This window comes from Mangifera indica, chromosome 17 (assembly GCF_011075055.1).
Source record: "Mangifera indica cultivar Alphonso chromosome 17, CATAS_Mindica_2.1, whole genome shotgun sequence".
In the NCBI taxonomy this organism is placed as follows: Eukaryota; Viridiplantae; Streptophyta; class Magnoliopsida; order Sapindales; family Anacardiaceae; genus Mangifera; species Mangifera indica.
The window spans coordinates 7,116,102-7,127,171 of record NC_058153.1 but is presented as its reverse complement, the minus strand read 5'-3'; the positions used below and the strand labels follow the sequence as shown (position 1 = coordinate 7,127,171).

Genomic DNA, 11,070 nt, shown 5'->3' with positions numbered 1-11,070 from the left:
CTTTGGTTATTTTTCTTAATCAATAAATAATATTATTATTATTCAAAGCTTTTGACTTGATGATCCTCTCAAAGTGATCAAATTGAAAGTCAATCCCTTTGAAGTGATCAAATCCTTATTTTCTTTCTTAATTCTTTTTTCAATTTTCTTCAATAAAACCTAAGGTTTTATCAGTTGGTGTTAGAGTAGTTCTCCTAGGGTTTCACAATTTTACCCAATAGGTATTGATAACTACATGAAATTACTACTAGAGTCATAATTTGAAGATCTTAAGGTAGAACTTGTAAATGTATTATGGGATGTTTTCAATGATTTTGAAAGGAGTTTACCAGAGAATTCTAGCAAAAGTCAACAAGATGGAATTTCGAATTTCACTAGCAAACAACTAGAGCAATCTAAAGTTGCAAGCAAATGCTACCAAAAGCATGATAATAGCTACCCCTACATAAAGGTAGAATATATTAAATAAGAAGACAAAATAAGAGAAGATAGTTTATTAAGGTGTCAAATCTAGCTTAAAATATAGCCCAACCCAATTCATCAATTCAAATTACACCATATGCCTAAAGAAAACTTACTCACCACTGTATGTCAAGCCCAAACACAATCAATTTAATCAAATCAAACTCCTTTCAATTAGGACCTTCCAAATCTAATTCATTTACAACTGAAACTAAACGAAATAAGTCCAAACCCTTTACAACTAAAACTAAGCTCAATCATTAGATCTGACCCAAAAACTATTGGGGTTAACCCTAAAACAACTTTCCATGATGCATTGCTACTTATCGTTAAGGATAAAGTTGTTTTGAAGAGGCGGAGACTATTAAGATACCTTATTTTTAGATATTTGAATCCTAATTTGATTTATCCTAATTATAGTAGGAGTATTAATTATAGCAAGAATATTAGATTTTCCTTTATTATTTATTTAGTTTATTAGAATTCCAAGATGATTAAGGAATACAAATCGTAGTTGACTAAAAATTATAAATTTTATATATATATATATATATATATATATATATATATATATATATATATATATATATATATATATATATATATATATGTATGTATGTATGTATGTATGTATGTATGTATGTAATGACTTTTGGCTATTTTTCTCAATCAATAAATAGTAATAATATTATTCAAAGCTTTTGACGATTTGGAGGCTAATCGCTTGAAATAATCAAATTGGAGGTCAATCCCCTTAAAGTGATCAAATCCTTATCTTTTTTCTTAATTCTTTTTTCAATTATTTTGATAAAACCTAGGGTTTTATCAATGTTCTTTGTTGATTGTGAAAAGCAGGCTAAGATTGGCTAAAAAATCTTTTCCAAAACTTTATGTACTATCGTGACAGATTGAGTCATGATTATATGTCATTACGTGAACAATAGAATTACAAGGGATGTATACTCATTCATAATGAAACATATACACGTACATTACCTTGCAAAAGAATGAATTACCGACAAACGAACGTATGATCATTCACAGCCTAAGAACAATTCATCGACGTCATGTGCTCCCATACATTTAGGCATGTATGGTCATGAATGACTATAGAATTGAGGTATTGACTTAGGGTTTTCCAGAGAATAAGATGAACAATAATTAGAAGTTGTACACTTGTGCATGCATCACCGTACATGCATGAATGCTTATGAAGAGTTAGACGTGACTATACATGTAAAAATAATTATGTACGCCCCTAACTTCCTAGGAGTGATTGTACACCTATTATGTAATGTACATCTGTACATAGTTGAATGTATGGTTGTACATAGAGGAAAACATACCATGACTCAAATATGTATAGGTCATACACAAACACTTTTTAATTGATTATTGAATAAAATTGAGGTCCGATGAGGTGACAAGATGTGTCCTAGAGATAAAGATATGAGTTAGACCCTTAAAGATGATTGATAAACCTAGGTGGAGATAGAGTGAAGTAGATTGATGCCTAAGAGAGTTTTGAGTGATCAGGTATTAATAAATATTTGAATATTCGAGAGGTGTAGGATAAGTCGATACTTGCAAGACATAATTTATGAGATTATGGATTGACTTAAACAAATACCTATGACCTAGGCATACCTATAAATAGGATATAATCCATCAATTGGTGTCCTTAGATTGAGTAAGAATTGTATACTATATGTCTATCGATTAGGTTAAGAGTTATCGGGACATAAAGAGTCTGATGACTAGAATCCATGGATTGATATGTTGGGACCATGAGTCTATCGATTTGTAAAAAGATAGGACAATCAAGACTAGACAACCTTAGAGAATAGCCACTAGAGTGGGTACAAAGATTCCTTCTATTCGATTAAGATCAAAGCAACCTTAAATTAGAATAAAGATAACCTGGATTAGAAAAGTGTAATACCCTCAGGTACGTTTCAGAGGTATTTATGTCTTTTAACCCTATTTCGAGAATATATATATATATTCACATGTATGTGTGTGTTTATATATATATATATATAAAGAAATATATTTTTAAAAAAAGAAAGAAAAGAAAAAGAGATAAAGATCATATAAGAAAGAAAAGTCAAAAACAAAAAGGCAATTCTACTTTTCCATCATCTTCTCCACCCTTCTAGAAAAAACAGCCCCTTCATGCTTGTTTTCTTCATTTTTTTAGAAGGATAGTGGATGATTTGAAGAGTTTGAAAGAAAATAAGGAAAGAAAAGAAAATGAAGCACTTTGGAAGCCTTGGTAACCAAAAGATTTCTTTCTTTCCCCTTTGCCTATGTTTATATATATATTGGATGCATGTTATATAAAGATGTTAGTGTGTTTGGTGTTGATTTAAGGTGAGTTTGGTGAGGAGGGAGCCAATTTAGCAAAGATTAGCTTGAAATAAGGTAAGGGGTATCATCCTTGATATGTTGCATGTTTTAGGCTTTTGGTTCCTTGGATATATGTTATAAATGATGATTTTGAAGTTGAGAAATATTTTTTTGCTATTTGGGGTGTCTATATGTGTGATTTTGTTGATGGCAGAGAGTTGGACAATATTTACAGTTTTGCCTCTAAGTTTGTCCCATGTGTTAGCTGTCTTATCTTATAAATCATAGATGTTATTATAGCTTGTTGGAAAGCTCTTTGATTCCTCTTTTCAATGATATATAACTTGTATGAATTAGAGACTGTTTGGATTGTAAAATTGTTTGAACAAGCAAAACTGCTTTACCAAATAAACAGTGAAGACAGTTTTTTGCCATTGACTTCATCCTACGTTTTGGCCATCTTATCTGATGAATCATGAGTGCTATTATAGCTTGTTGGAACGATATTTGAATCCTCTTTCCAATGATATATAACTTGTATAAATTAGAGATCATTTGGACTGATCAATATTGTATGAACCACAAGGACTGCTTTACCAAATAAATAGAGGGGACTGTTTTTGCCACTGATTTCATCTAGTGTTTTGACTATCTTATCTAATGATTTATGAGTGCTATTATATCTTGTTGGAAATCTCTTTGAATTATCTTTTCAGTGATATATAGCTTATATGAATTGGGGATCATTTGGACTATTAAACATTGTATGAACCACAAGGACTGTTTTACCATATAAACAGAGGAGGCAGTTTTTACCACTAATTTCATCTCACGTTTTAACTGCCTTATCGAATGAATTATGAGTGCTATTATAGCTTGTTGGAAAGCTCTGTGAATCCTCTTTTCAATGATATATAACTTGTATGAATTAGAAACTATATGGACTATGAAATTATATGAAAAAGAAGGTTGCCCTGTCAAATGAACAGGGTTGTGATTAGTATTTCACAGTTTTGGAAAATAAAAGAAAGAAAATAAAGGAAAGGAAAGGAAAGAAAGGAAAGAAAAAGAAAAGAAGAAGAAAAGAAAGAAAAGCAAGAAAAGGAATTTGGGGCTCAAGATTCAGGGGTCGTCCCAAGAGTATGGTCTGGTGAGTTATGAATAGATTTAGATGGAAGCAAAATTAGTAAGATATAAGGCCCACATGCATGCTATGAACTATGAGGGGGCACTTTATACTACACCACCCGTAGTAGGGTAGGTCCGTAATAGGACATAGACCTCTAGTAGGGTCCGCTCGTAGTAGAGCTCAATTCAGATTCAAAAATGGTGTAGTGAGAGAAAGAAAGAGAGCTCAAGCTTGAAAGGTGCCAAATCCCTATAGTCAGCTTCCAAAAAGTATCAAATAGACCCCAGATGGGATAAAGTATAATCCAAATAGTAAAGAATGCACTAGATTATCCCTTTTATTTCCTATGGAGGTTATAAATGAGGTCAAGTCTCGAGAGTGAGTTAGAACAGGAAAGGAGATAGTTTACTTAATTTTTTCCCCTTACTGAGTGTTCTTATCTCTCACTTCCTTTTCTTTCATGATTGTAGGTACAGGTAATCGAGGTAGCTGTAAGGCAGGGTCAGGTCAGCATAGGTAGATCCGGTTGGAGCAGGTTATCTCTGGTTTATATTACATGCATATAGTGGCATGTTCTTGTCGACTTTTGACCTTTTTGAGATGATGGTACAGTTGTATATGATTACTCCACATATTCAGATACTTTCAGATAAGTTTTCATATGAGTATATACATCTTTTGTTCACTTCCAGATTTTCAGTTTTCTTAGAATAATTTCTAAACACTTTTAGTGATGCATTCATGTTAAAGTATTTTAAAAGAAAAAAATAGATGCTTCAGATATTAATTCGTAACATTTTTTCTTCGATGGATAGTACTTCTAGGGAGGGGTGTTACAAAAAGCAAATAGATATATTTGATTGATAAATTCTAAGATAGATCGTTCTTAATTACTAAGTGTTTTATACTCTCTTCCTTTTGATTTTGCAAGAGACATAGATGTGACGACGTCAAGACAACGGGTCAGTAATGGAACAGCATGCAATTAATAGACTCTTAGATTTCTATTGATTATGATTATGAGATGATATGATTTTATTATGGATTTCATTTGGATATTACTATAATGCTTGGGATTAGACTTGGATTGATTATTATTATTATTAATAATTGAGGCATTTTCTTGTATTTGATAATTGCGCATGTTAACTTAGGATAATGGACATACATTGATATTGTTGAACATATATGATATTAATTTAATAACACTTTACTTTAAGGGATGGAACTTCTAGGATGGGGTTTTACAAAATTACAAAATAGAATTGTGTTTAAATGTAGCGTTGATGACACGAAGGCATCGTCATTTAGTCACTCTTTGTTTCAACATGCTAGCGCCTATCCTTTCATCGCAATCACTAAAGTAATCATGTCGTTAAATTACATCTCAAATCCATCTCTGGCATAAGAAGAAATTGCTTAGTATTGTTAACGATTTTGGTCGATGTACTTGGGATGTGTTTTACCAAAAGGTTACTTAAGAATGTGTAAAGGTTGGGTTCAAGAGTCTCGCCACTAATGGTATCCTGTCAAAGTTTGTGATCATATATGACAGTTGGTAATTAACTTTTAAGTTTAAACGGTTGACTAATTGTCTTCAATTAAAAGGAGAAAGACAGTATATACAATTTAATTATCTTAGTTTTTGTCATTGAATTTGAGTTTGGAAAATCGATCGACAAAATCACTTATCAGTTTTGTGATAACATTGTAGGCTAATTTAGAGTTGAGGAAGAGGGTGTAATATTGATAACAAGAGTATTTCTATAATTTTGATATAGGAAAACTAAATTGGTAATTGATATTTTTATAATTTATAATTTCACTAAAATGATAAACTAGTGGTTTCAATAATATCATGCATTCCAATTTTTTTTTAATTTAAAAGTATTAACAATTTATTTTATTGGCTTATAACATATAACTACATTCCTAAAATAAAATGTTACATAATTAAATTAAAATTCAATAAAAGAATCTTAAAATTGATCCTATAGACGTAATACAATTAAATAAGACAAAATACATCAATTAAATAGGTAGATGATGTATCAATATGCAATTAAGTGTTATTCTATCATTAATTCAAGAGCACTTAATCACATAATAATATATTACTTGATTATTAATATCAAATGTATCTATAAAGAATAAGGTATTAGCAAACTATCAAATGTATCTATAGAGAATAAGATATTAATATTGTCTTCAATAATTTTACCATTACAAATTGAACAATACTATACGTACTCATTTTAAATAAACAAATATACATTTATGTTTTATCACGTGATTAAATAGTATTTTATTTTTATTATAAAATTACTTAATCATTTGATAATACACATAAATATATATCCCTATTGTTGCAGATGGTGGATTTTTCCACCCCCTCTTTTTGACTTTAGCCAAAAGAAATAGGAAGGCATTAAATGCCTCTGAAGCTTAGCCTGGAAGGAATTATTTTTATTGGCTGGAGGGGAGGCAAATTGCCTATAAATACCCCCTCCTCTCTTCATGTAAACTACAAAAATTTTCTCTTCTCTTCATCCGGAAATAATAATTGCTTTGCTCTCTTCCTCTCTTTTTATTCAATTCTTCTTTAATAATTTATCTTTGCTAAATTAATTTTATAACACGTTATCAGCACCATCAGCTCAGGTATATAATATCTTTATATTATATCATTATGCTGCTTAAATATTATAAATATGGATATCCCAGTTGTGATATCCCAGTTGACTTTTAATTTCTGTTATATTTTTGCTTAATTTTTATTTATAATCATATAATATTTGCAACCCGAAGTTTGTAAAATTGTAAATCTGGACCTGAAGTCCTGAAACTCTTGAATCTAGACCTGAAGTTCTGAATCTTATTTGTAACTTGAAGTTTACAAAATTATGAATCTGGACCTGCAGTCCTGAATATCATGAATCTGGATCTGAAATCCTGAATATCGTTCGTAACTCGAAGTTTACGAAATTATAAATTTGTGACCTGAAGTCATAAATATTACATGTAACCTAAAGTTTACAAAACCAAGAATCTGGTCCGGAAGTCCTGATATTATTTAAATATTTATTTTTATTGTATTCCATTTGTTTGAATATTTATTTATTCGCATATTTATTTATTTGAATCTTTATTTTTATTTATATCCGATTTATAACCTGAAGTTTGTAAAATCGTGAAAAAAATCATATATATGGGCCCGAAGTCCCGAGTTTTACGATTTACAACTTGAAGTTTGTAAAATCATGAGAATACATGTTTATGGGCCGGAAGTCCCTAGTTTCATAAATATGGGCCGGAAGTCCCCAGTTTCATCAAAGTCTTTATTTTAATAATGATATCACCTTTGCAACCTGAAGTTTGCATAAAGTGTGAAAAATATGGACTTGAAGTCCAAAACATAATCAGAATACGTATTATAATATTCTGAAAACTAATTACAAAACCAGAAGTTTTGTATATATGGGATAATATATGGACCTGAAGCTTCCAAAATTAATCCCAATATTTCTCCTACAAAATCAGCTGTTTTGTAAATATGAAATAATATTTGAACCTGAAGTTTCAAAGATTAACTCATATATATTGTTTACAAAACCAGAAGTTTTGTAAATATGACAATAATTGAACCTGAAGTTCCTAAAATTAGATGGATAATATTAAATGGGCTTTTTACATGAGTCTCCACTTAAAATTTGTGAGCCTTGAAAAACTAACTAAATAAAATATCCCAGAAGGACAAATACGAGGCTATTATCTTTTGGCATCATATCCCTGAAGGATTGCAAGCCAAAATATGAATACAATGACTCTATATTTAGTATAAATCTGTAATATTCAGAATTTTTTCCTGAATGTGGAAGATAAAATATTCCCCACATTTTATTTTTGCTCCTGTAGTAGCAATATCAGAAAAGAAATTCTGAATTAATATTTTTCTCGTTATATATCGTTCCCTGAAGTGAACGCAACTACCAGAAGTAGTTATTATGAGTATGAAATGCCCAAAATTTTTATAATTAAATCCATCATATATATTTATTTTTGAGTCATGCATATTATTTTGTATTTTATTGTCATGTTCTCTTCCTTTCAATATTTTGTATACGTTATAACTAACGTAATTTTTAAATGAAAGGAAATGGACTCCAAAATTGAAGCGTTGACTTCAAAAGCTGATGTGGGAGACATATGTTTGGTGGATAGTGCAACAACGCACACAATTCTTAAGGAAAAGAAATTTTTCTTATCTTTAGCATTAATTGAAGCTAAAGTAACCACTATATCAGGATCAATTGATCTGATAGAAGGCTCCGGAAGAGCCACAATTATGTTAAATAATGGGACCAAATTAAGCATCAATGATGCATTATATTCAAGTAGATCCAGAAGAAATCTACTAAGTTTTAAAGATATAAGAAAAAATGATTATCATCTTGAAACCATGAATGAAAATAGTGCAGAATTCATCTGTATAACTAGTAATGCCTCCGGAAGAAGGCTTATACTAGAAAAGTTGTATGCTTTATCATCTGGATTGTATTATACAACCATAAAGGCAATTGAAACCTACGCAGTATCGAACCAGAAGTTCGTTGATCCAAAAGCATTTACGCTTTGGCATGATCGTTTAGGCCACCCAGGATCTACAATGATGCGTAGGATTATTGAAAATTCACATGGACATACATTACAGAATCATAAAATTTTATTGTCTAGTGAACAATTCTGCACCGCCTGTACTCAAGGTAAATTAGTAATAAGACCATCTCCCTCCAAAATTGGAGGTGAATCCCCATCATTCCTGCAAAGGATTCAAGGGGATATATGTGGACCCATTCATCCACTAAGTAGGCCATTTCGTTATTTTATGGTCTTAATTGATGCATCTGCACGATGGTCTCATGTTTGTTTATTGCCTACTCGAAATGTTGCATTTGCTAAACTGTTAGCACAAATTATCAAATTAAGGGCACATTTCGTAGATTATTCGATCAAGTCAATACGGCTTGATAATGCTGGTGAATTTACATCCAAAACATTTGATGATTATTGCATGTCTATGGGGATTGAGGTTGAACATCCAGTCCCGCATGTCCACACACAGAATGGATTAGCTGAGTCTCTTATCAAACGACTCCAGGTAATTGCACGAACTTTATTATTAAAAAGTCAATTACCTACTTCTATGTGGGGACATGCTATATTACATGTTGCAGCGTTAATTCGCTTGCGACCTTCTTCTTATCATCAATATTCTCCCCTACAATTGGTTCTTGGTTACCAACCTAATGTATCTCATTTGAGAATATTTGGTTGTGTTGTATATGTCCCTATTGCGTCCTCTCAACGCACAAAAATGGGACCCCAACGTCGTTTGGGAATATATGTTGGATATAATTCACCATCCATTATCAGGTACCTGGAACCATTAACAGGTGATCTTTTTACTGCACGATTTACAGATTGTCACTTTGATGAGACAACTTTTTCATCTTTAGGGGAAAAGAAAATGCCTCCTGAAGTTAGGCATGAACTTACTTGGTATGTACCTACCATGTCTCATTTAGATCCTCGCACATCCCAAAGTGAAACTGAAGTGCAAAGGATAGTGCGATTACAAATTATTGCCAACCAAATGCCTGATGCATTTGTTGATACAGCAAAAGTGACAAGATCACATGTTCCAGCTGCTAATACACCAGCAAGAATCAATGTGACTGCTGAACAGTCTATTCGAGCCGTGACTGATCCATCTACCTCACGCCAGAAGCGTGGTAGACCTGTTGGATCGAAGGACACTGTTCCTCGAAAAAGAAAGGCAAATAATCAAACAAATATTCCTCCAGAAGAGGTTATAGTCCCTGAAGAGACTCAAGCCCCAGAAGTGGCACAAGCCCCTGAAGTGGTACAAACCCCTGAAGTGGCACAAACCCCTGAAGTGGTACAAAATCCTGAAGAACAGGAAAATGAGAATATTGAAATATCTTTAAATTATGTTCATACACAAAAAATGTGGAATTGTGAAACAATTATAGTTGATGATATATTCTCATTTGCAGTAGCTACTGAAATTCTGAATGATAATGATTTTGAACCACGTACTGTGGCTGAGTGCAAACAAAGACATGATTGGCCTAAATGGGAAGAAGCAATTCAAACAGAATTAGCTTCCCTAGCAAAACGTCAAGTTTTTGGGCCTGTAGTTCCAACACTTCAAGACGTACAACCCGTTGGATATAAATGGGTATTTGTGAGAAAAAGAAATGAGAAAAATGAAATTGCTAGATATAAAGCTAGGCTTGTAGCCCAAGGCTTTTCCCAAAGGCCCGGGATAGACTTTGATGAAACATATGCACCTGTAATAGATATAATCACATTCAGATATTTAATCAGTTTAACAGTCTCTGAAGGACTGGATATGCGTCTAATGGACGTAGTTACTGCTTATTTATATGGAAATTTGGACACTGAAATTTACATGAAACTCCCTGAAGGATACAAATTGCCTGAAGCAAAAAGTGTCAATTCAAGAGGCTTGTACTCAATTAAATTACAACGATCATTGTACGGATTAAAACAATCCGGACGTATGTGGTACAATCGCCTCAGTGAATATTTGAAAAAAGAGGGTTATGTGAATGACCTTATATGCCCATGTGTCTTTATCAGAAAGTCAGAATCGGGATTTGCTATTGTAGCAGTTTATGTTGATGACATGAATTTAATTGGGACTCCTGAAGAGCTCTCAAAAACTGCTGAATATCTGAAAAAAGAATTTGAAATGAAGGATTTGGGGAAAACAAAATATTGTCTCGGTCTGCAGATCGAGCACAATTCAAATGGAATACTTATCCATCAAGCAGCGTATATTGAAAAATTATTAAAACGCTTTAATATGGATAAAACTTATCCTTTGAGCACCCCAATGGTTGTTCGGTCTCTTGATCCAAAAAAGGACTCATTTCGTCCTAAAGAAGAAGATGAAAAGATACTTGGTCCTGAAGTACCATATTTTAATGCCATTGGAGCCTTATTATATTTGGCCCAATGCACGAGACCGGATATATCCTTCGCAGTTAATTTATTGGCCCGATTTAGCTCTGCACCAACCC

General features: G+C 32.2%; 1 long non-coding RNA gene across 2 annotated transcripts; it reads left to right on the top strand.

The window, feature by feature from the left end:
* The first annotated feature begins 2,526 nt into the window (after positions 1 to 2,526).
* On the top strand, positions 2,527 to 5,068 carry LOC123200697. Of its 2 annotated transcripts, XR_006498666.1 has the most exons (3): positions 2,527 to 2,886; positions 4,411 to 4,475; positions 4,872 to 5,068. It is a non-coding gene; the product is annotated as an uncharacterized LOC123200697 (long non-coding RNA). The 2 variants fall into 2 exon arrangements; XR_006498665.1 differs by lacking the exon at positions 4,411 to 4,475.
* Positions 5,069 to 11,070: the final 6,002 nt, after the last annotated feature.